At 35.0% G+C, this 23,220-nt stretch overlaps 1 pseudogene; it reads left to right on the top strand.

Moving 5' to 3' along the window:
* The first annotated feature begins 22,895 nt into the window (after positions 1-22,895).
* Positions 22,896-23,012, top strand: LOC145292442 (5S ribosomal RNA; annotated as a pseudogene).
* The last annotated feature ends 208 nt before the right edge of the window (positions 23,013-23,220 follow it).

The raw sequence follows: 23,220 nt of genomic DNA, 5'->3' as shown, positions 1-23,220 counted from the left end.
TCACTTCAATGACGCTTCTCGTTCCGGAAGATGAATCAAGATAGATGAAGACTAACTCAGGGTGATTTTGAAAGAAGATGGCCATCAGACATGTGCAGAATTGGGTGAAAAGATGAAGATGTGATTTTGCGATAATTTCGCGCCATCTTCAGTCGATGAGATTCATACAAAAACTTGGAGCTTGGGTCCCAGACGAACTTTTGCTGTTAAAATTCTTTGATTTTCTTTAAAAAAAAAAAAAAAAAAAAAAAAAACGTCTGGAACTCATGCAACAATCTAAATAAATAAATAAATAAATAAATAAATATATATATATATATATATATATATATATATATATATATATATATATATATATATATATATATATATATATATATATACAGTGATGATCATATTTATTGGCACGGTAAAATAAAAGTTAAATTTTGTCTAATAAATTCTAAAAAAGGGATTAAATTAAAGAAAATAACAAAGTATATTATGTATTTTTAACTGGCCTTTCCGATGCAGCAATCGGATTTTAGAAAAAATAAATAACAAAAGAACAACAAACATAATTGCAAAAAACCCTTGTTCAAAATTATTGGCACGATTTATTTAATAATCAATTGTATAGCCTTTGGCCTTGATTACCTTCCTCAGTCGCTTTTCATAGTTTACAACCAAGTTGTTGCACTCTTAAGTAGTAATTTTAGCCCACTCTTCCTGACAATAATCCTCCAATTGAATAAGATTCTTAGGCTTCCTTTGCATTACCCTCGATTTTAATGTTCTCCATAAATTTTCAATTGGATTAAGGTCTGGGCTTTGTGATGGCCACTCCAAAACATTAATATGATTGTCCTCAAGCCATTTCTTAGTCAGTTTAGCCGAATGCTTTGGGTCATTATCTTGCATGAACCACCAACGACGACCAAGTGAGAGCTCTTTAGCAGAGTCTTTCAGGTTTTCATCCAATATTTTAACATAATCTTCCTTTTTTATGCTACCTGTGACCTTAACAAGTCGCCCTGGTCCAGAGGCAGCAAAGGATCCCCAAAACATCAAACTGCCTCCACCGTGCTTCACTGTGGGTATGGTGTTCTTAGGCAGGAAAGCTTCGCCAGATTTTCTGTAAATATAAGACACTTTATTATGGTCAAATAACTCTATTTTCGTTTCGTCAGTCCATAGAACACGTTTCCAGAATGCAACATCTTTATCAATATGACGTTTTGCAAAGGCTAGCCTTGCTTTCAGGTGCATAGGCTTCAATAAGGGAGTCTTTCTCGGACGACATGCTTTTAAACCAGCTCTCTTCAAAACTCTACCAACTGTATGTCGAGATACATTCACTCCAGAGGTGCTCTGTTCATCAACAATCTCCCCAACAGAGATCCTTGGGTTTTGTTTTACTTGTCGAACAATTTTCCGTTCATCTCTTGGGGAAAGAATCCTTTTTCTCCCTCTACCCTCTAAACTCATAACGTGGCCTTGCGATTTGAACTTGTTTATTATGGCTCTAACAGTGGATTTGGGAAGGTTTAGCTTCTTTGAAATCTTATCATAGCCCTCCCCATTGGTATGGCATGCTACAACAAGCTTCCTGACGTCTTCGCTGTGTTCCTTAGTTTTAACCATGGCGATTGAAAATTATAATTTAGTCACTTATAATAGTTTAAATAAATCGCTATCTAAAAGTTATCTGAAAAAAATTATTCACTGAATTAGCGTTAAACAAGCATAATATGGCTATAAAAAAGTTCAGAAAGCACGTAAACCGGAAATTGATTGATATTATACTGATACTAAAAGAAAAACAAAGCCGTGCCAATAATTTTGAACAAGGGTTTTTTGCAATTATGTTTGTTGTTCCTTTGTTATTTATTTTTTCTAAAATCCGATTGCTGCATCGGAAAGGCCAGTTAAAAATACATAATATACTTTGTTATTTTCTTTAATTTAATCCCTTTTTTAGAATTTATTAGACAAAATTTAACTTTTATTTTACCGTGCCAATAAATATGATCATCACTGTATATATATATATATATATATATATATATATATATATATATATATATATATATATACATATATATATGCAGTTGAATAACACAGGCAATTCATATCTATTCATTCTGATTTGTATTCTTTTCAACCCCCCAAACTAATTTTCTTCCTTCAAGTGAGAACTAACTAGTGTAGTTGCCATCATCATTGCAGGCCCAAGTATTTTCGAATCCGTCTGTAATCATCATTAGGAATAATTAACTGAATTGATTTTGGATTATTTATAGGAATGTTTTTTTAAATATATTTTATTAGTAATTCATTTGCTATTAAATGCGTTTAATTATTCTTCTCACTCTTACAGATATTTAAGAGTGGTATTGCTATTATCAAAATTTTTTCTATTGATATCTTTTTTTAGTTTTAATATTTTGAATTTATTATTATTAGCAGTGTGTTTGAGAATAAACGTGTTGTCTACTAAAAGTTTTTTTTTTAAATTAGAGCCGGGGAAAAGAATATTGATTGAGATTGCTCTCTCTTCAGAAAAATGCATTGTTAACCTCTTCAACAAGGTCGTGGTAGTCAAGCCTATGTATTTCTTTTCTTCTTGTGTAGTCTTAGTCATTTGACCTCAATCAGTACCATTTTCCAAACACCACGAAGAGTTTACCAATTCATGAAGAAACTATCAGGCTGCTCAATAGTTCATCCACAACCTTCCTGCCGTGACTTCACGTATCCTAATCAAGGAGGATGGGTGGTTAAGTGAGTTGTACATTTTCCTCCTGCATTTGATTCCAAAAAAGGCTGCAAGTACAAAAATAGGTATAATCCTAAACATGGCACTTTCCTCATTCAAACCAAGCCACACTGAATTTGCAAAACGAAATTTAATTATAAAAAAAGCTGACAAAACTAACATGTATGTTATCCTTAACATTTGTTTGATGAAGTTCTCAATGGTAATAAAAACTTTTTTAAAGTAAATCATAAGCCTATACTCAGCTAAAAATCAAGAATTAATAAACTATTTTTTTTTTTTTGCAAACAACGCTGATTGCCATAACGTAAAACTTCCCCAAAATTATAGGCACATTCCAACCTGGATTTATTTATAGAACTGTTAAAACGCACAAGTTGAACTTTCCTTTGTGTCTGATTATGTCTCAAGTAACGAACCTCATTCTAGGATAAGGTTTAATGATCAGTAATGATGGAACTTGGCTAAAGTTTAATTATAAAAGAGGACGGCTCGACTAGATCTTATTTGCATTAGACTTGAAAGGGGCCATGTTATAGTCAGCTAGGAAGCAGCCCCACGGTATTGTGTTACATAGACGGACAGTTGCATGAAAAGACTCTGCTCATGGAACTTTTGTTTAGCTTTAGACACAGATAAAGAGTGAAGGAAATTTTGTCGAAAGTTTTACAAAATGGGGGGGGGCTTGATTGAAGCACAGTCGAGCACTTACCATAAAAGTAACGATAGAGCAGAGATAGACCTTCAACGTCTGTTCTGTAAGAAAGAGGAAATAGGCAGCCAAAAAAGTTCCCATCCACTAGATTTCGAAGACAGTTTTGTACCCTGTCCAGACAGGAGATGGTGCTCTTAGGAGCTCCTTCCTAGATGTGGCAACAGTATTCAATCTTAAGATGTATTTAGTTTTTGTACAGGTAAAGGATTGCTTCGGGAGTGACATACTTTCTGGAGTGGTAGAATGATCCTATTGTTTTTCCATTGATCTTGGCAACAGATATGATGGAGGTTTTCTATTTCAAGTCCAGAGTGAAGGTCAGTCCCAAACATTTGTCAAAGTACGGTACTTCCTTTAATAAAACTTTGTATTGTCTCAGAAAAGATCGTACACAGATTGATTGTTGATGTTGACTTCTTGGATGCTACTTGCTCCCTATCTTGGGTTGAGCATATTGGGAAGTGATATACAAATTACCATTAGCGCAACAGTTAGAAGCTCTGACTGTCATTTGGGCGGTCGGATTTCTATCCTGGCTTGAGGTAGTTGCTTGTCTAGCCGCACTGATGAGCTGGGAAACAGCAAAACAGTACTGTATGTGGATGACTATAATGCTCCCTATCTTGGGTTGAGCATATTGGGACGTGCTATACAAATGACCATGAGCATATTAAGCGATGCTCTTTGTGTAAACAAATTGAGCTTAGGTATTTGGACAATGTCAAAACATTGTTAATTCACTACCCGCATAGTAGCAGCCGAATAGTGCAACAGTTAGAAGCTCCGACTGTCATTTGGGCAGTCGGGTTTCTATCCTGGCTTGAGGTAGTTGCTTTTCTAACCGCACTGATGAGCTGTGAAACAGCGAAACAGTACTGTATGTGGATGACTATATATTGTGGATGACTATATATATATATATATATATATATATATATATATATATATAACTAGCTCTACCTACGTATTGAGCACTTTTAAAGTAAATACTTAAAGTTTACGCATAAATCTATACTTTCGTATATTAATTTTATGTGAGTAAATGAAGTAGTTATACATATATATATATATATATATATATATATATATATAGTGTAATATAATAATTTTTCAAATATCAAGTTTTCTCAGTTGGTAATTTATTACTTTTCAAAATGTATCTATTACAATATTGTTTGTATTGCGATAAACAAGTCTGCAAAATTATGTCATTACTGCATATTTAATCACGTTCTCATCAGATGCTTACCTTAACTTAGAAAAAAACACCATTATGGATAACTTACATAATTCATACAATCGACATGCCCTGTCGTTCTTTCTGGTTTCGAAGATTATGGTCGTGCTACATATAAATATATATATTTATTCAGAATGTGAGAGATGATATAATTATTTCTACCGTCAAAAACGTTGCAGCTTACATAAGCCATGAAAGCCAACAAACCAAAAGTCCAAGACTCGAGTTTCGCCCTCATTTGGGTTCATCAGTTGAACACATCTGAACACTGGAATCGAAATCCAAATCTCTTGTATGTGAGGCGGTATCCTACCACTTGAGCAACTGTACCAAACACCAAATCAGTGTGAAACTTAAATCTTGGACTTACGTGTGAGCTGTGGCGTTGTTTGACTGGAAATAATCATATATATAGTGTATACCAAAAGTGAGTACACTCCTCACATTTCTGCAGATATTTAAGAATATCTCTTCATGAGACAACACTGACGAAATGATACCTCGACACAATGAAAAGTAGTCTGTGTGCAGCTTATATAACAGAGTTAATTTATTTCCCCCTCAAAATAACTCAATATATAACTATTAAAAGCTAAAATCCTACCAACAAAAGTGAATACACCCTTTAGAGAAAGTTTCCAATAGTTGACCATGTAGTTGACCATGTCCAAAAAGTTTCCAATAGTTGACCATGTCAATTGTCAATATTTTGTCTGACAACCATCATTATCCAGAATTGCCTTTATCCCTCCTGGGCATGGAGTTTACCAGAGCTTCACATATAGCAACTAGAATGCTCTTCCACTCCTCCATTACGACGTTGCGGAGCTGGCAGATATTTGAAATTTTACGTACCTCCACCTTCTGCTTCAGGATCCCCCAAAAGATGTTCTATTGGGTTCAAGTCTGTTGACATACTTGACCAGTTCATTATCTTTTCCCTCAGTCTCTTCAGTAAAGCAGTGGTCGTCTTGTTTGGGGTCATTGTCATGCTAGATCACTGCCCTGTGACCCAGTTTCAAGAGGGAGGGGATCATGCTCTGCTGTAGTATTTCACAGTACATGAGTTCATGTTTCTTTCAATGAAATATAACTCGCCAACACTTGCAGCACTCATGCAGCCCCAGACCTTGACATTCTCACCACTTTGTTTGACTGTAGATATGACGCACTCATATTTGTACTCCTCTCCTAGTCGCTGCCACACATGTTTGAAGCCATCAGGACCAGACAAATTAATCTTCATTTGATCAGACCATAGGACATGGTTCCAGTAATCCAGGTGCTTTGTTGACATGTCTTCAGGAAACTGTTTGCAGGCTTTCTTGTGTATCATCTTCAGAAGCAGCTTCTTCCCGGGGGTGACAACCATGCATACCAATTTGATGTAGAGTGCGGCGTGGTGCAGCAATGTTGATAGCACTATTACGTCGATCTTTCGATGAAAACAATTGGATGTGATGCTCAGCATGTGCACCTGGCATGTTTGGATGACCTACCTGAGGTCTGTCCTGAGTGGACCCGGCTCTTTTAAAATGCTGGATGATCTTAGACCTGACATAAGAAGAAGAAGAAGAAGAAGAAAATCCTCTTCAACTTAATCTACTATATAAAAGCAAAAATGTGTGTGTGTGTGTGTGTGTGTGTGTGTGTGTGTGTGTGTGTGTGTGTGTGTGTGTGCGCTTTTTTTGTATGTCTGGCAAAGGTTTTTTACAGGGGGGTGCTCAGGGGAGGGGTGCTCGAGGGGGGGGGTCTTACAACTTTTTATATACTCCCTAGATTTAAGAAAAAAAGGTCGTCTCTATCTTTTATTTGAACGACTTTTATTTTATAAAGTTTCCCCTATTCTGCCTTCTCGCGTGTTTGTTCGTGTTTTGCATATAAAAAAGCGAAACTAGCGAAAGCAAAGTTTTTCGCTTGAGGTGAAGAAAATAAATATCATGAGAGATTTCATTTCTTAGCTGACTCCTGACCTAATTATCAGTGAGTCAACAGCTTTTCATTAACATCGTTAAATTTAAACACTTTCTCTTCCTTTGTCGTCGTAGCGCAGCAGTAAGATCTCAGGTTTTCCGCCTTTGTGTAATGCGTTCGAACCTGCCTGCCTACTAAAACTTTTTTTCATTTTTTTAAACCTCCAAACACCCCGGGCAATGCCGGGCTATCCCTCTAGTCTATATATATAAAAGGCAAAACGGGCGCGCGCATTTTTGTATGTCCAGCAAAAGCGTTTTTCAGGGGGTGGGGAGGGGTTCTCGGGCGGCCGTTAGTAATTTTGGTTAACTTTTTATATACTCCTTAGATTGTAATATCTGAGATTTGTGAACGGAGGTCGTCTACATTTATTTTGAGCGAGTTTTTTTAAAAAACCAGGTTTCCAGTGTTTGTTTGTCTCGTATAAGATAAAGCGAAACTAAATTGAAACAAAGCAATACGCTGGCCTTCGTAACTGGCACGTCTTGAAGGCAATCAGTTTTGATCACTATGGGGAATACAATTCATATCAGACAATTGCTATTCATTAAGACACTGCCAGAGCCCCCCCTGCCTTCACGTTGTGTGTTCGGGTTAGAGCCTCTCTGCTTACTAATGTTGCATATTGGTTATATTAGAAGGGATCTGTTAGACATACATTCATTAGTGGGTGTCTTTGCGTATTATACCTAAAGGTCCCTATATATATATACATACGTGTGTGGGTGTGTTCTTATCAATATTCTTTTTCTGTGGGTGTGTGTGATTCTTCTAATGCCTTTTTTGCCTTGCTTAGGGATGTTTCCGATGACATGTATGCGCCAACAATGCAATGCGAACATACCTGAATTTGCCTTGGCCAGCGATGATATTCTCTCCTTCGCTGGTTCTCCATCTTGCTGGGAGTCGGGTCACTGCAGACAGATTCATTGATAAACAAACAAGATGGACTTGAAATTTCAATCTTTATTCAAGGCAAATTCTACATCTCGGATCCTGGTTGTTTTCAGGAGGCACCCAAATTCCCGTCCGCTTAATCTGCCGCCTAGACCTTCTCTCCCCCGTCTCGTCATCACCGGAAGTTACCCAGAATTCAGTGTCACCTTCCAATTTCCGGTGCACTCCATCTGGGCTACTCAAGGTGACTGAGTTTGACAGCTGTCAAAACTAACCTTGCTAAACTATTTAATGAGAAAATAAACATTCTTATTTTCTTTATTTCCAAGCTAATGAGAAAATAAACATTCTTATTTTCTTTATTTCTAAAAACTACCTAGATAGCATTTAAGCTGGGACTCCTAATACAATACAACACTAATATTTTTTTTTTCAAAGACCCCGGCAACGCCGGGCACCCCCACTAGTCAATTAATAAAAGAAAACTACATTGAGAAGATATAGAAGTTTGGTGGACCGTGCATAGGACCAACACATTACATCTGTGCGTGTACGTGTAGTGTTTGTGGTGGTGGTGGTGGTGGTAGTGGTGGTGGTGTGTGTGTGTGTGTGTGTGTGTGTGTGTGTGTGCTATTGCCCACCACTTGGAGTTGATCATTTTCTGTAAGATGTTACTCTGAGAGCTGATTCAAGATGAGCGCAGTAGTCCAAATAATCTAAATGATATGAATTATAAAACTCTCATCTCAAAAATTCAGAAACTTGGCTTCCTTTTTTGTCTTATTTTTTATATGCTCCTTAAATGAGAGGGTGCAGTTCAGGTTTACACAAGGATTGACATGGCATAACCCTCCCCAAAAATAACTCTTGCACTCATTAAAAGGGATAAAGGGTATCCTAGTATTTCGAACCTGTTTCTGCACATTGGCATTAAAACATATTTTATAAGGAATACAATTTTTCAAATTTGACATCATCACGATTTTCAAATGAGATAAATTTTGAGAGAATTAAACTTTGAACGAGATTAACACACTTTCATGACAGACAAATGCTATTTCAAACAGAAGCATTGCAGACGGACAAATGAACAAAGCTTCACATAGGGAAATGTGGAGGCGCTAACATCACTGGCCTTCGGGCCAAGATGTCCCCCAGTATGAAAGGGTGAATGTGGTATTATGGTGAAAGATACTAGCTGGGAGAAACTTTTGATTTTGTTTAGTTCTGGAGTGAAAAGGATGACCAACGACACCCACAATCCCCCCCTTTTGAGTTGGGCATGTGCCTAAGTTTTTTGTTCATTGTCGATTTTCAATGTATTTTTAACATGAATAAAGGATTTAATATCTCAAAGTGTAGTATCTGTTCCGGCAGATACTGCAAGCAAAGACCATATGTGGGGGCAACCCCACATATCAGACCTTGGTCAATGTAGGGGCAACCCTTCATACCAACAGTTACTGTCCAGCTCCTATTTCCCACCTCTCGGGAGCTGGTCCCCTTCCCCTCCCCCACCCCCCTCTCTCTCCACATTAAAAAACGGCCTTGTGCCCAATTTGCTCAGTGGGGAAGCAAATAAATACCACTGCAAGCAAAGACCATATGTGGGGGAAACCCCACATATAAGACCTTGGTCAATGTAGGAGAAACCCTTCATACTAATTGTCACTATCCAGCTCCCCTACTCCCCGGGGAGTTGGTCCCCATTTCCTCTTCACTCCTCACTTTAAAAATCGGCTTTGTGCCTAATTTGCTCAGTGGGGGAGCAAATAAATACCTCAAAGTGTAGTATCTGTTCCGGCAGATACTGCAAGTAAAGACCCTATGTGGGGGAGACCCCACAGATAAGACCTTGGTCAATGCAGGGGCAACCCTTCATACCAATTGTCACTATCCAGCTCCCCTACTCCCCGGGGAGTTGGTCACCATTTCCCCTTCACTCCTCACATTAAAAAGCGGCCTTGTGCCTAATTTGCTCAGTGGAGGAGCAAATACCTCAAAGTATAATATCTGTTCCGGCAGATACTGCAAGCAAAGACCATATGTGGGGGCGACCCCACATATAAGACCTTGGTCAATGTAGGGGCAACCCTTCTTGCCAATTGTCACTATCCAGCTCCCCTACTCCCCGGGGAGTTGGTCCCCATTTCCCCTTCACTCCTCACATTAAAAATCGGCCTTGTGCCTGATTTGCTCAGTGGGGGAGCAAATAAATACTGTTCTTCAGATACTGCACTTCAATTAATTTCTTGTTCTCTGTCAGTGGAGGAGAAATCCTTCACGACTGAGACAATTTTTATTTTTGTTCCTTTTCTCCACATTAAAAAACGACCCTGGTGTCTAACTCTGTCCTGTGGGGAGGCATTGTAAATAGGAACATTTATAAAAACATGTCGTCACTGTTAAAAGCGACTCTGTCCATGCAAACTAGTATATAATGCAACGGAATGACATAACAAACAACTGTTAACTGAATAGGAATTGCACGGATTAACAGCTCATAACAACAAAAAAATCTGTTGCTTCATTGTTAATCCCATTCCGGATTATTCAATTATTAAGATTTGAAAAACCCGCTTATATAAATATTTATTCCATTTGAATATGATGCCAATCCAAATGAGGCAGAGATAGCGGAAGCCTAGGATCAGGAAGAAATATGATCAGGATCTTTGAGAAATATTGATTTAGAGCGATATTTCATCCCTTTCCTTTCCTTTCCTTTCATTTTTTTTCTCTCTTTCTTTTCTGGTCCAAAACCCAAGCAAATCCTATAACTCAATATTCGCCTCTCGTAATGCTGTTTTTTTTTGTTTTTTTTTTTTTATGTCCACAGAGGACATCTGCAGGCTTTAATGCTTTTGCAAGAAAAACTTACCTAATAACAGTAATCCTCTTAAGACCAGAGAACTGTATTATCGGAAAATAAATGTCACCGTTTCTATTTCACAATTTTTCATGCAATTTTTTCTCTCTTTTTTTTTTTTAATGTTTTTATTTACTGATATAGTTTTTCCAGAAAGCAAAATACAAAGTCAGGATTATTTTTAATGTGTTAGTTTTGCTATTTTTTTTTTATTTGCTCGCCTTGATATTGATCGATCTAATAAAATGCGAAGGCCTTCGCCACTCTTTTTCTCGGAAATAGAGTGGTTATTTTCCAAGATTAAATGTTTCCGGCAAAAGAGATTTTTGAAAAAGCTCACGCAAACAATGAACTGATAAGATATTAAATCTTCTATCTATATATAAAAAAAGATAGAAATTGTTCGTCTGCTTGATTTTGACACTCATTTTAAAACACATTCCAATTATAAATCATCAGTGAATTATTTTTTTCATTTAAACACTGGACCTTGACTTTCAGACCATTTAATGACCTTTAAAATGTATTTCCATGAACACGCGCAGAACTTCCTTAATAGCGTTGATGCATTAACCATGCTCGGAGCCCGAAACCATCGTAAATTGACTTGACTCTACCATTATTCACAAAAACATCTTGGGCTTACTCTCATCCTACCAATTTTTAAAATTTGTTGACTTTAAAAATTTATTACTCATGCAGAATAGGGATCGCGTTATCGTCAACATATTCCCTACAGGTTAAATAAACCAGTAAGAAGATGCTGAATTTTTTTTTTTTTTGCGTGTGTGTGTGTGTGTGTGTGTGTGTGTGTGTGTGTGTGTGTGTGTGTGTGTGTGTGTGTGTGTGTGTGTGTGTGTGAAAACGCTGGCCACATCTTTGAATGAAAACGATATTATTTTTTTGTTAACAAGAATTAACGGAAAAGTTTAGGAGACTTTTTAAAAATTTAAAGGAAAAAAGTTAATCTGTAATTGATTCTTAATTTGAATATCGGACCTTGACTTTCGGGCCTTTTAATGATTTTCTTTAAAACAGCTTTCTATAAGCACATATGGAACATTTTAACAGCTTTGGTATATTAATTATGTGCCATGCCAGGAAGCATCATACCTGACTAGACTCTATAAGTGTTCTTCCATCACCACTATTCAAGAAAACGCATTCAAATTGGTGTGCATGGCTGTCACCCCAGTAGGAAGCCTCTTCTGAAGGCAATACATAAGAAAGCCCGCAAACAGTTTGCTGAAGACATGCCAACAAAGCCCATAGATTACTGGAACCATGTTCTTTGGTCTGATGAGACGAAATTTAGTTTCTTCGTTTGGTTCTGATAGCCTTAAAACTGTGTGGCGGCGACCAGATGAGGAGTACAAAGATAAGTGTGTCATGGTGGGAATGTCATGGTCTTGGGCTGCCTGAGTGCTGCAGGTATTGGAGAGTTACATTTCATTGAAGGAAACATGAACTCCAATATTTACTTTCAAATACTGCAGCAGAGCATAATCCCCTTCCTCTAGAAACTGGGTCGCAGAGCCATGTTCCAGCATGACAATGATCTAAAATCCACATCCAAGACAACCACTGCTTTACTGAAGAGGGTAAGGTTAAAGATAATGGACAGGTCAAGCATGTCTCCAGACTTGAACCCAATAGAGCATCTTTCGGGCATTCTCAAGCAGAAGGTGAAGGTGTGCAGTCTTGAATATATGCCAGTTCTGCAACGTCGCAATTGAAGAAGAGAAGAGCATTCCAGTGGCTACATGTGAAGCTCTGGTAAACTCCATGCCCAGAAGAGTAAAGGCAATTCTGGATAATGATGGTGGTCACACAGAATATTGAGAGTTTACATGTTGTATGTCAATATTGACAACTTTTTGCAAGGGGTGTACTCACTTTTGTTGTAAGGGATTCAGCTTTTAATGGCTATATTTTGAGTTGTTTTAAGGAGAAAATAAATTAACTCTGTTATATATGCTGCAGACAGACTACGTTTCATTGTGTACAAAAAATCATTTTTTCAGATCTATCCCATTTAAGATATACTTAAATATTTGAAGAAATGTGAGGGGTGTACTCATTTTTGTGATACACTGTATATATATATATATATATATATATATATATATATATATATATATATATATATATATATATATATATATATATATGGAAAAATAGAAGAAAATCTTTGGTCTTTTTAGAAAATTCTCTCAACGTTTCGTCCTCATTTTCGGGGAACTTCCTCAGGAGAATTATAAGGATTATTGAGGAAAATAAAATATACCAAAGATTAGAGGAGAATCAAATTTCAAATAAGGAAAACAGTTAAAAATGTAAGTAGTATGTAAAACATAAGTGGGGAAACCTAAGTAAAATCAATAATAAAAGTGAAGGAATGTGTTTAAGACGAAACTATTAATTTTACTTACGTTAACCTACTTGTACATAAAATATATAAATATCTCACTTTTCATTGGAGTCTCCTCTTATCTTTGGTATATTTTATTTGCCTCAATCGTCCTTATCATTCTCTGGAGGAAGTCTCCTGAAAATGGGGCCGAAACGTTAAGAGAATTTTTGCAAAAGGCCACAGGTTTTCTCTCCTATTTTTTCATAATGTCATTTTATTTTCATAATGTCTTTTATCTTCTCATATATATATATATATATATATATATATATATATATATATATATATATATATATATATATATATATATATATATATATATATAATAAAAATTACAATTAAATTTATCAAAATGATCAAAGATGGTAAAATTAAAGTAAATTATAAATATAATAGAATTAATATTTATAAAGTTATCTAAGCCAGATGTAAAAGCTCGATAAAACCAAATAGAAGATAGAGCTTATAATACGAGCAAATAGTTAATAAAACATGTTAAAAAACACTTTGAAAAAGAGTTAAAAACATATTTAATCTGAAAAGGAAACACTTGATAAGTGGATAGTCCTTAATCCGCGGAGTTTCGAAGAAATACTTCCCTTCTCATCAGAGGGTAGGAATTAGCAAAATGCGGGATCGGATTTTGCATGCAAAAGTATTTGATGAAACAACAAGTAAGTCAAAGATCTTACTTGATAACAAAAAAGTGAAGCAGAAGGAATATGGTGAAGAAAAAGGTGATTACACGTGAATGGATAGTCTGGTGGAAGATAAAAAATCCAGTGACGGTAAAATCCAAATATATAACTTCAAGAAAATTAATTGAATTTCCATTTGCACAAGTAAAATCCAGAGAAATCCCGTAATTAGAAGATGGTCCATAATAATCCAAAGGCAGAAAAATCCAAGGAAGAAGGACTATCCACTTATCTTTTCAGATTAAATATGTTTTTAACTTTTTTTCAAAGTGTTTTTTATAACATGTTTTATTAACTGTTTGCTCGGATATATATATATATATATATATATATATATATATATATATATATATATATATATATATATATATATATAACAAAATTAGAATTAGACATTATAAGATTAGCAAAAAGAACTCTAATAAAATATGATAACAAGCTATGGACAAGAAAAAACAGTAACCTCAACTTTGACGTAACAATGGGGTCCCGGACTCTGCACAAGTAACAGACCTTGTTGGCTTTTATATACTAAACGAACTACATAAAAATAATTCCAGGACTTAGATGAGGATCATACCGGGATGATGCATTCTTTTACATGAACTCCATGAAGATGGTATTTTGAAAAAATCAAACAGATCTTCAGTGAGCTGAACCTAGACATAACAAGAGACCCAAACCGTAAATGTGTAAACTTCTTAGACATAACCTTGAATCTAGACAACAACACTTATGAACCATAATCCCAACCAAACGTTATTCTACATAGATTATAAGTCCAACCATCCGAATAGTATGAAAAAAGCAATTATACCTAGCATCTCAAAAAGAATATCTACAATATCGAAAAATGAAGGATTATTCAATAAAAATAAAGAATATTATAACAAAGCCTTAGCTAGGTCAGGCAATAAAAGACAAATCAAATTTGTAAAGGATATTCAAAATAATAATACAAGTATAGGAAGAACAAGGAACAACGCAAATGTATTATCTTACAACATGTGTATAAAGAAATATAAAAAAGCAAAAAAAGAGAGCAAAAACCAACGAAAAAATAGAACATACAATAAACACTAAAAAGAAAAATGAAAAAAAGACCATAATAAAACTGAAAGAGATGTAAAAAAGAAAAATCGAAGGAAGAGCCAAACGTGGTTTAAACCACCATTCAGCTACCACATAAAACATAACATTCCGAAGGAATTTTACCAAATTATAGACGAAAAATAAAGAAAAGTTCCATAAAAACATAAAATCATAGAATTGTCATCCAATTAGCGAAACGGCTGTAATGAAGAGATCTAACATGAAATAAACAATAAAAGAAAAAATGTAAGTCTTAGAATTTCAACAAAACTTTGTACTATATATATATATATATATATATATATATATATATATATATATATATATATATATATACTAGCAAAAGTACCCGTCGTTGACTGGGTTCAAAAACAGCCTACAGAAAATGGACTCTAATTTATGAAAGTATGATAGGTTATAAAAAGGAAGGATTGTAAATTTGGGTTGAATTTGGGGGTATCAAAACCAAAGCAAAATATGATGAAAGTAAAAAGAAAATAGATAAACCCCATAATTTACTATACCATACCTATTCATACTGAAACACTTATCACAATATTCTGTGGATGTATATTAAAAAAACCTTGTTAAACTTTATGACATATTTCCATTCTATGGCGGTCAGGTGCGAACGGACACCCCATAATTTTATTATACCATATTTCTTCAAACAGAAACATAATCATCAAAGTATACTTACACAGATAGATATGAAAAGTCTTTATTAAAGTTTGTGCCTATTTCCATTCTATGGAGGCCAGGCGTGAACACAGACCCCACAATTTTATTATACCATCCCTATTTAAGTTAAAACATACTTATCAAAGTATTCTTATGTACATGTATATCAAAAACACTTGTAAACGTTTTTTTTTTAATTTAAATTTTTTTTATTTCCATACTTTGTGGACTAAGCACGAACGCAGACCACACAATTTTAATGAACCCCTGTTTTGCCAGATCAAACATACCCATATCTGTGTCTCGATACATCTTCTATCATTATATGTAATCAGTTTTTTAAAATAGTCAACCATATAGGAGCCTATTCGTGACCACACACACACACACACACACACACACACACACACACACACACACACACGCACACAAAGATATTTAGCTTCATATATATATATATATATATATATATATAATTATTTTTTTTACTATAATAATTATGTTTTATGATCATTAGAGTATGTTGGTAAATTCTCAGCCAATCATGATCAATACCTGCTACTCTTGAATATTGCCTGTTATGTCTGTCACAGAAACTGTTAAAGACAGTAGCAGCCAGCAAATGTTGTTTTTACGTTTCGACTCTGGATTGGACAAAAGCTTAAATGAGACGATTTTTCTCATGTGTAATATGAAAACCAAAACACAGCAGTTTCCATTCTCTTTCCTCAAAATGCAATTAAAAACTGTCACTAATCAGCCGTAAATGAGTTTTGTTTTTGCTTAATTTTAACTACACTGCAAAATCGCTCAATACATACACAGACATACCTTGCACTCACATTCTCCAACATTAACTTACTCACATACTCATTCACACAAACGCACACTCACACACATATTCTTCCTCACAAACTCACCCATACACTTACTTACACAAACATACTTTCACACAGACACACACACTCACACATATTTTCCTACACATTCACTCACACAAACATACTTTCACACAGACTTACACGTATACATACACACAAACATATTCTCCTGTAAAAACTCATCAACACACTCGCAAACATAATTTCATGCAGGCACACGCACACATACTCACATTCACAGATGCATACTCTCTTTTGCAAACACACACACACACACACATTACATATTTCAGTGAAAAGATAATTAAGAATTTCCATACAGACCGGGAAGATTCCAAGCAGAGCTGAAACTTGGTCAATTCTAATGAACTTGTTCCAAATCAGGTCATCTCCTTAGAAGACATGGCTAACCTCTTTGATTTTCATGGTTTTTCTTGGAATTTATTGTCCACATTTATGGATCCTTTGATATTGGGCAAGGACAATTCCAAACCAATGTCATTGGACAAAGAATCACAACAGCTTCTGGCAAGGATGAATCATTGGCTTCGTCCTTTCAAACCACGCACTCTTATCTTTTGTAAACGGCTTGCTTTGATCATCTTCATTGGTCTTGTTACTGCATGCATATCTATCTATCTATCTATCTATCTAGTAAGTTATGAAAATATAAGGCAATTAAGCCACAAAGAATCTTCTGCATTTCATCCTAAAAGGGAATTTTCAGACTAAAAATTCAAAACATTTAAAAAGAAATGGGCCTCACCCAATACAAAACAGAAAAATTGAACAGAAAATAAAAGTCAGACGAACCTTGTCCAATTGAAGCACAACTATTGACTGATGAAATATAGACGTGTGGCTGGAAATGACAATGAATCTGATTGTTAAATTAGCTGAACTAAACACTATATATATATATATATATATATATATATATATATATATATAGTGTTTAGTTACATATTATGATAGAAGATGTATCGAGACACTATATATATATATATATATATATATATATATATATATATATATATATATAGTGTTTAGTTCAGCTATATATATATACAGACCAGCTAACACGTGTTTCAAACATTTTATCCTGCCGATTCTTTTTTTCTTCATTTAAATATGATAGTTAAAACTAGATAAGTAGTTCGTAATGAAAGTCAGATTCATTTCAAAGCATTGAAGTTGTTCCATTATATGATCACACCCACACTTGCATCAAATAAGCTAGCCATAATTTATTTGGAAATAATTTTCAATCTATATTACTAAAACGAAAAACAGTGCCTGTGGGGTGAATAAATTTGTTAGAATGTATAATGTATATTTGGCCAGCAGATTTTCCTTAGAAGCAGAAATCTTATTATTAAAGAGTATTTATTTTCAAAGAATATTTGGAGGACAGTTTCTCTTGTTTTGCAGAAAACTTCAGACATTATCAGCGTCGTCGTCGTCGTCGTCGTCGTCGTCGTCGTCCTCCTCCTCCTCCTCCTCCTCCTCCTCCTCCTCTTCCTCCTCCTCCTCCTCATCATCATCATCATTAGCATCATCATCCGTTTTGCTGGCATGTTGGGCTGCTTCTAGAAATTGATTTCCAAATCATTTTATCTCTGGCCAGGTTTTTATTTATTCCTTTTTTTTTTTCTCAAGTCCATCCTTATCACTTTAGCCCATGTCTACATGCTTGACCTTTGCCTGTGAACTGAACCTGCTACCTTAACTGTTCTATATCTACTAACCTGATAACACTCAACTATTTTTTAAATGTGCTCATATTATCCAAGTCCACATCTCCCTTTACCATGCAGATTTAATCTTTCTCTGGGGTCATCAGATCTAAGCCTGTCTTTAAGACTAGGCTCACATTAAACATCTATCGTATCATTCTGATATACTTTATTCTCTATGCAACGCATGTGTTCGACCCTCACTGACCAGGTTTCACTCCTATACATCATCACAGTAAATTCATGTGAAACGAATATAATAATTCAGCCAAGGTTGTTGAGCACATTCAGACATGTTGAACTCTGTATTGCCTACATGTACAGAAAAATGATTGGCCTAACTTAATGATTATGTTCTATATGTATAAACGAGCCTCTTTGGGTACGAGCAACTTTTGTAACAGAACTCTATTACTAATCTAATTTCCTTTGTGGTCCATTTTTTCCTATGTGTTATTTTTGCTTTTTGCTTCTCATATCTATTTACCTGTTTATTTGGGCTGTTGTAGCTTGTTACACGAAATAAGAAAAGCCAACTTTCGCAGAATGTCGATTGGATCTCATAAATTGTCTATTGTGATGCTCAGATCTTTCTTCCAAGCCCCATGGCTTTTATATTTGTTTGGCGTTATTTGCGTCATGGTTTTTATTGGTGTATATGAAAACACGAGGCTCAGGCTTATTTTACCTGTGATACTGTCACAGAGATAATGTCTGTTTATCCCTTAAGGAAGGTTAGATTCTTTGGTTGTCTTGGCCAGGATTTCGTTTGATATTATGTTTCACTTTTCAATCTTTGAGCATTAATAGCAAAAGAACAAACCATGTCTGGAATTATTTTTCTTTTTATAGTTGCTGCATCAATTGGAGATAGAGGACCAGAACCTTATTTTACCAATACCTGATGACTAACTCTAGTCATGGTTGGAGTGCCATTTCCAGAGGCAGGAATGTTTATATCATTCTATGAACGTGTTCAGAAGGCCCTTTTTATCCTAAGTGCTGGCCTGCTAGTATTTAGTCTTGTTTTATTCATGTTTGTAAGAAACAACAACATTTGCAAGATGCTGACAGGATCTCCTAAGTTGGCTATCAAAGGTGCTCCTAACGATCATGATGCTTAGAACATTTTTCCCAGCACCACAGATTTTATCTTGAATTCTTGTCGTTTTAGGCCCACATTTATGATACCTGTAATCTTGGTAAAGGGATAGTGTTTAGCTATCCCAAATGTAGAAATAACAGTGTGCCATCATGTTCATTTTATATGATTGATATTTCCAATAAAGAATGAATAACTAGGAAACTAAGCATTTCTAAACCTATGACATCTATAGAACATAATGAAAAAATATCCTATCGATTTTCCAAACATTCTACATATTTTATAGGTGTTTTCTGCCACTAGAGATAATGGATACCTTCTGAAAGATTGCCGGCATATGAGGAGTTCATAGTGCAGAAAGGGTAGCATCGTCACCAGCTGCACATCTCCTGGCCTTTCATTGCTTGAGTCTAGCAACAAGAAAAAATCCAAGATGACTAAAAACCATGCTCGAATTTTTATTCAATTAGACTAATTGCTCTACTAAAGTTAGAGAGTGCGGGCTACTCTACTATTTCGTCCATAGCCAGAGAGAGAGAGAGAGAGAGAGAGAGAGAAAGAGAGAGAGAGAAAGAGAGAGAGAAAGTGTGTGTATGTGTGTGTGTGTGAGAGAGAGAGAGTGTGTGTGTGTGTGTGTGTGTGTGTGTGTGTGTGTGTGTGTGTGTGTGTGTGTGTACTTATGTACAGTCACTCATTCTCACATATGTGCAGCATGTATGTGTACACTTTTCAAGAAGGCAGTGAATTTACTTACAAAATTATTATCATGTATAGAATGCGTTCATATCTATATCTATTTAGATGTATCATGTATGTGTGAGTGTACATATGTGTGTATATGTATGTATGTATGTATGAACTATTAAAATAGGCTGTCTAATATAAGGGGGTTACCATAGTGTATATATTACCAGAGTATATGCATGTATGCATGTATGTATGTATGTAAGTAAGTTTATGTCAGGTCATGTCATGTGCTACTGGTACTATGTAACCCAGTACTACCTGCCTCATGGTCGGGTCACCGGCGACTAAACTGGTTCCCCTACCAGACTTGTTTGGTGAGGAGGGCGGCTAGTCTCCCTGAAGGATTAAAAAACAAGACCTTCCAAAGGGCGAATGAACTCTTTTTCTGGGTCAACGGCCAACTAGCACAGTGTATATTTGTGTGTGTGTGTATATGTGCATTGGGGTGGAGAGGGCTCCCGTAAGCCGTGGTGAAGGCAACCTTTCTAGGAGAAGCAAATCTCTGATTTAAAAAACCATAAAGCGGAAGACCATTACCCGCATTAAGCTGGTCTGCAGTTTAATTTGTTGCTGGCTATCTTGCTCTTGCTTGTTGCTGGATCTCAACATTTTGAACCGAGAGAGAGACTTAGCTGTCGTACAAAGCTAAGACTCTGTAACATCATATTTGTATAGATACTCCCTCAGGCATTTGGGCTCATGGATTTTAAATGTCTGAGGGAGTGGCACTCGTCTGACAAGACGTTGCAATCATCATGTAAGTAAGTAAACTATAAAAATAGGCTGCCTCATATAAGGGGGTTACCATAGTACTGAAGTTGGAGGGCACTTTATTAAAAAAATTTTTGATATTAATTAAGATAATACATATATGTACGTGTTGAATGTATGGTTATGTGTATGTATATGTATGGGTGTATATTCATATGTATGGGTACGCGGGTGTACTTGTATGTGTGTATATATATTTATGTATATATGTAAGTGTGTATTTATGTATATATGCATATCTATGTATGTGAATGTGTCTCATATGTGTATTTTATATATATCTCTGTGGGTTTATGTACATGTATGGGTATATATGTATCTGTATCTATGGGTATATAATGTATATATATATATGTATGTGTATGTATATGTGTGTATACTTGTATGTGTGAATATATATATATATATATATATATATATATATATATGTTTATCGAAAGGTGTATGAGATTATGATCTACAGGTTTTCATTTTGTCTATTGGATATTTAAAAATTCCTAATTGATAGTTTTATAAGTGTTTGTATAATAACAGCGGTATATACCTCTGTATATCTATTCATATTTCTTAGTCCATTACAGTAAATATTTCCTCGCAAGCTTACGTAGTGGGTCATTAATCACAGTTAGGTCTGCATGTATGCCGACGATAATTATTTATATATATATATATATATATATATGTGTGTGTGTGTGTGTGTGTGTGTGTGTGTGTGTGTGTGTGTGTGTGTGTGTGTGTGGCTGGGTGTGTGTAGAAATGTATATTTATGTGCATATGTGTATTCATATATATATATATATATACATGTATGTATATATATGTATATATATATATATATATATATATATATATAACCCCCACCCATGTTACATTCTAACTTTGTAAACGAAATAAGAAAAAGTTTTTGTTTGAAATATCAGTTATCGACGATAATTCTTGGCCTGAAAACGTAATCCCCCAACGTGGGTGATTACAAAAACATGTATGCACATATGTAGCCATCAATGTTTGTATAAATAAAATTTAAATATACCTGCTCTGTTCACTCATTGATCACTCTTTGGTAGACTCATGTTGTTTCATTGGATGTACTTCTAGGAAACTAAACTCTACTGGCTAAATATATATATATATATATATATATATATATGTATATATATATATGTGTGTGTATATATATGTGTGTGTGTGTATATATATATATATATATATATATATTTGTACATGTAAGTATGCCTATGTTGTATTAGGTTGTATCTGTATTATATGTATGTCTGTAGGTATGCATGTATGTATATATTGATTTATATGTAACTTTCATACATTGAGAATGTATGTAGTGCTCCACGCGTGCATGAAACTTTATGTGAGAGGCTATGTGTTTTTTCCACTATATATGTAATAACTTAGTGAAAATTTTCCTGCAAAATGACTTTAGTAAAATAAATCATAGCTTTATTCGTGTTTTGTGTAGAAATAGTTTCCTCCGTGTATGTGTGTATATGTAAGTGAATGTACTATATATATGTGTGTATGTTTATGTTTTTATGTATACGTATATGATATGCAGGTTTGTATATGATTATATATGCAGATATATGTGTGTAGGTATAACTACGTGTATAGGTATTTATGTATATTATATGGATGTGCGTTTACATTTAGTGTGAATATATGGAACTGTATATGTACATTGTATATATGTGTGCATGTATGTCTATGTATATAAGTACGCGGGTGTATGAGATTATTGATGTTTATGCATATATTTATGTATATTTATGCATGTAGAATTTTATGGTTTTCTTAGATTTTATATTTATTTATAATTTATATTTTTGTGTATATATGTAAGGAAATATACAAAACGGTGTGTATCCACTCCTGAGTATATATGTGTGTATGTTTACTTCTGAAATATGCATGTGTGAAAATCGAAAATACCGTTTTCCCCATACTGGGTCGCCGTTGGGAATATGCTGAGTACCTAAAGTTTTTAACCGCTGGCTATAGGCGACATAGTGTCGAACTTCTCAAGTAATTTACAACGCAAAACAAAAAGGGAGATACTTAACCTTTAGGTTATAAAAAGAATATAAAAAGAATAAAAAAAATAAAAATAAAAAAAAATAAAAATTGCACTGAGGATTGAGCCTTTAACCTTCAAAAGGGGATAACTTACAACTGAATTTTACCAGACCTTTTATCCACTATGCCACGGATCCTTGCAGAAAGATTCCTGAGTTCTACAAGATACATATAAAGAACGTCAGAGGTTATATTAGTTGAAACTTTGTGAAAACAACACATAAGTTGGGATATACGGCACAATCACGTTGACACACCAGTTCTCGACAGATCACCGAAGTTAAGCAATGTTGAGCCTGGCCAGTACCAGATGGGTGACCATTTGGGAAGGCGAGGTGCTGTATGCACCATGAAGTAAAATACCAGGTTGAGAAACTGGTGCGGTCTATCCTTTTCCCGAGGGTAGATGGGTCTCTCTTAAGCCGTGGTAGGCACCCCATCTAGTGATGGCGTCACAATAAAAAATACCCTTGATAGCCCTGACGAAGCATTAAGTATTCAGCTACTGACAAGATTTGAATTACACTACAAACTAATGTAGTGAATTCAATCTCG

Source organism: Euprymna scolopes, chromosome 13 (genome assembly GCF_053919585.1).
Source record: "Euprymna scolopes isolate OS-2025 chromosome 13, ASM5391958v1, whole genome shotgun sequence".
NCBI classification, from domain to species: Eukaryota; Metazoa; Mollusca; class Cephalopoda; order Sepiida; family Sepiolidae; genus Euprymna; species Euprymna scolopes.
Note: the sequence above shows the minus strand (reverse complement) of the source record. Positions and strands in the feature narration are given on the sequence as shown.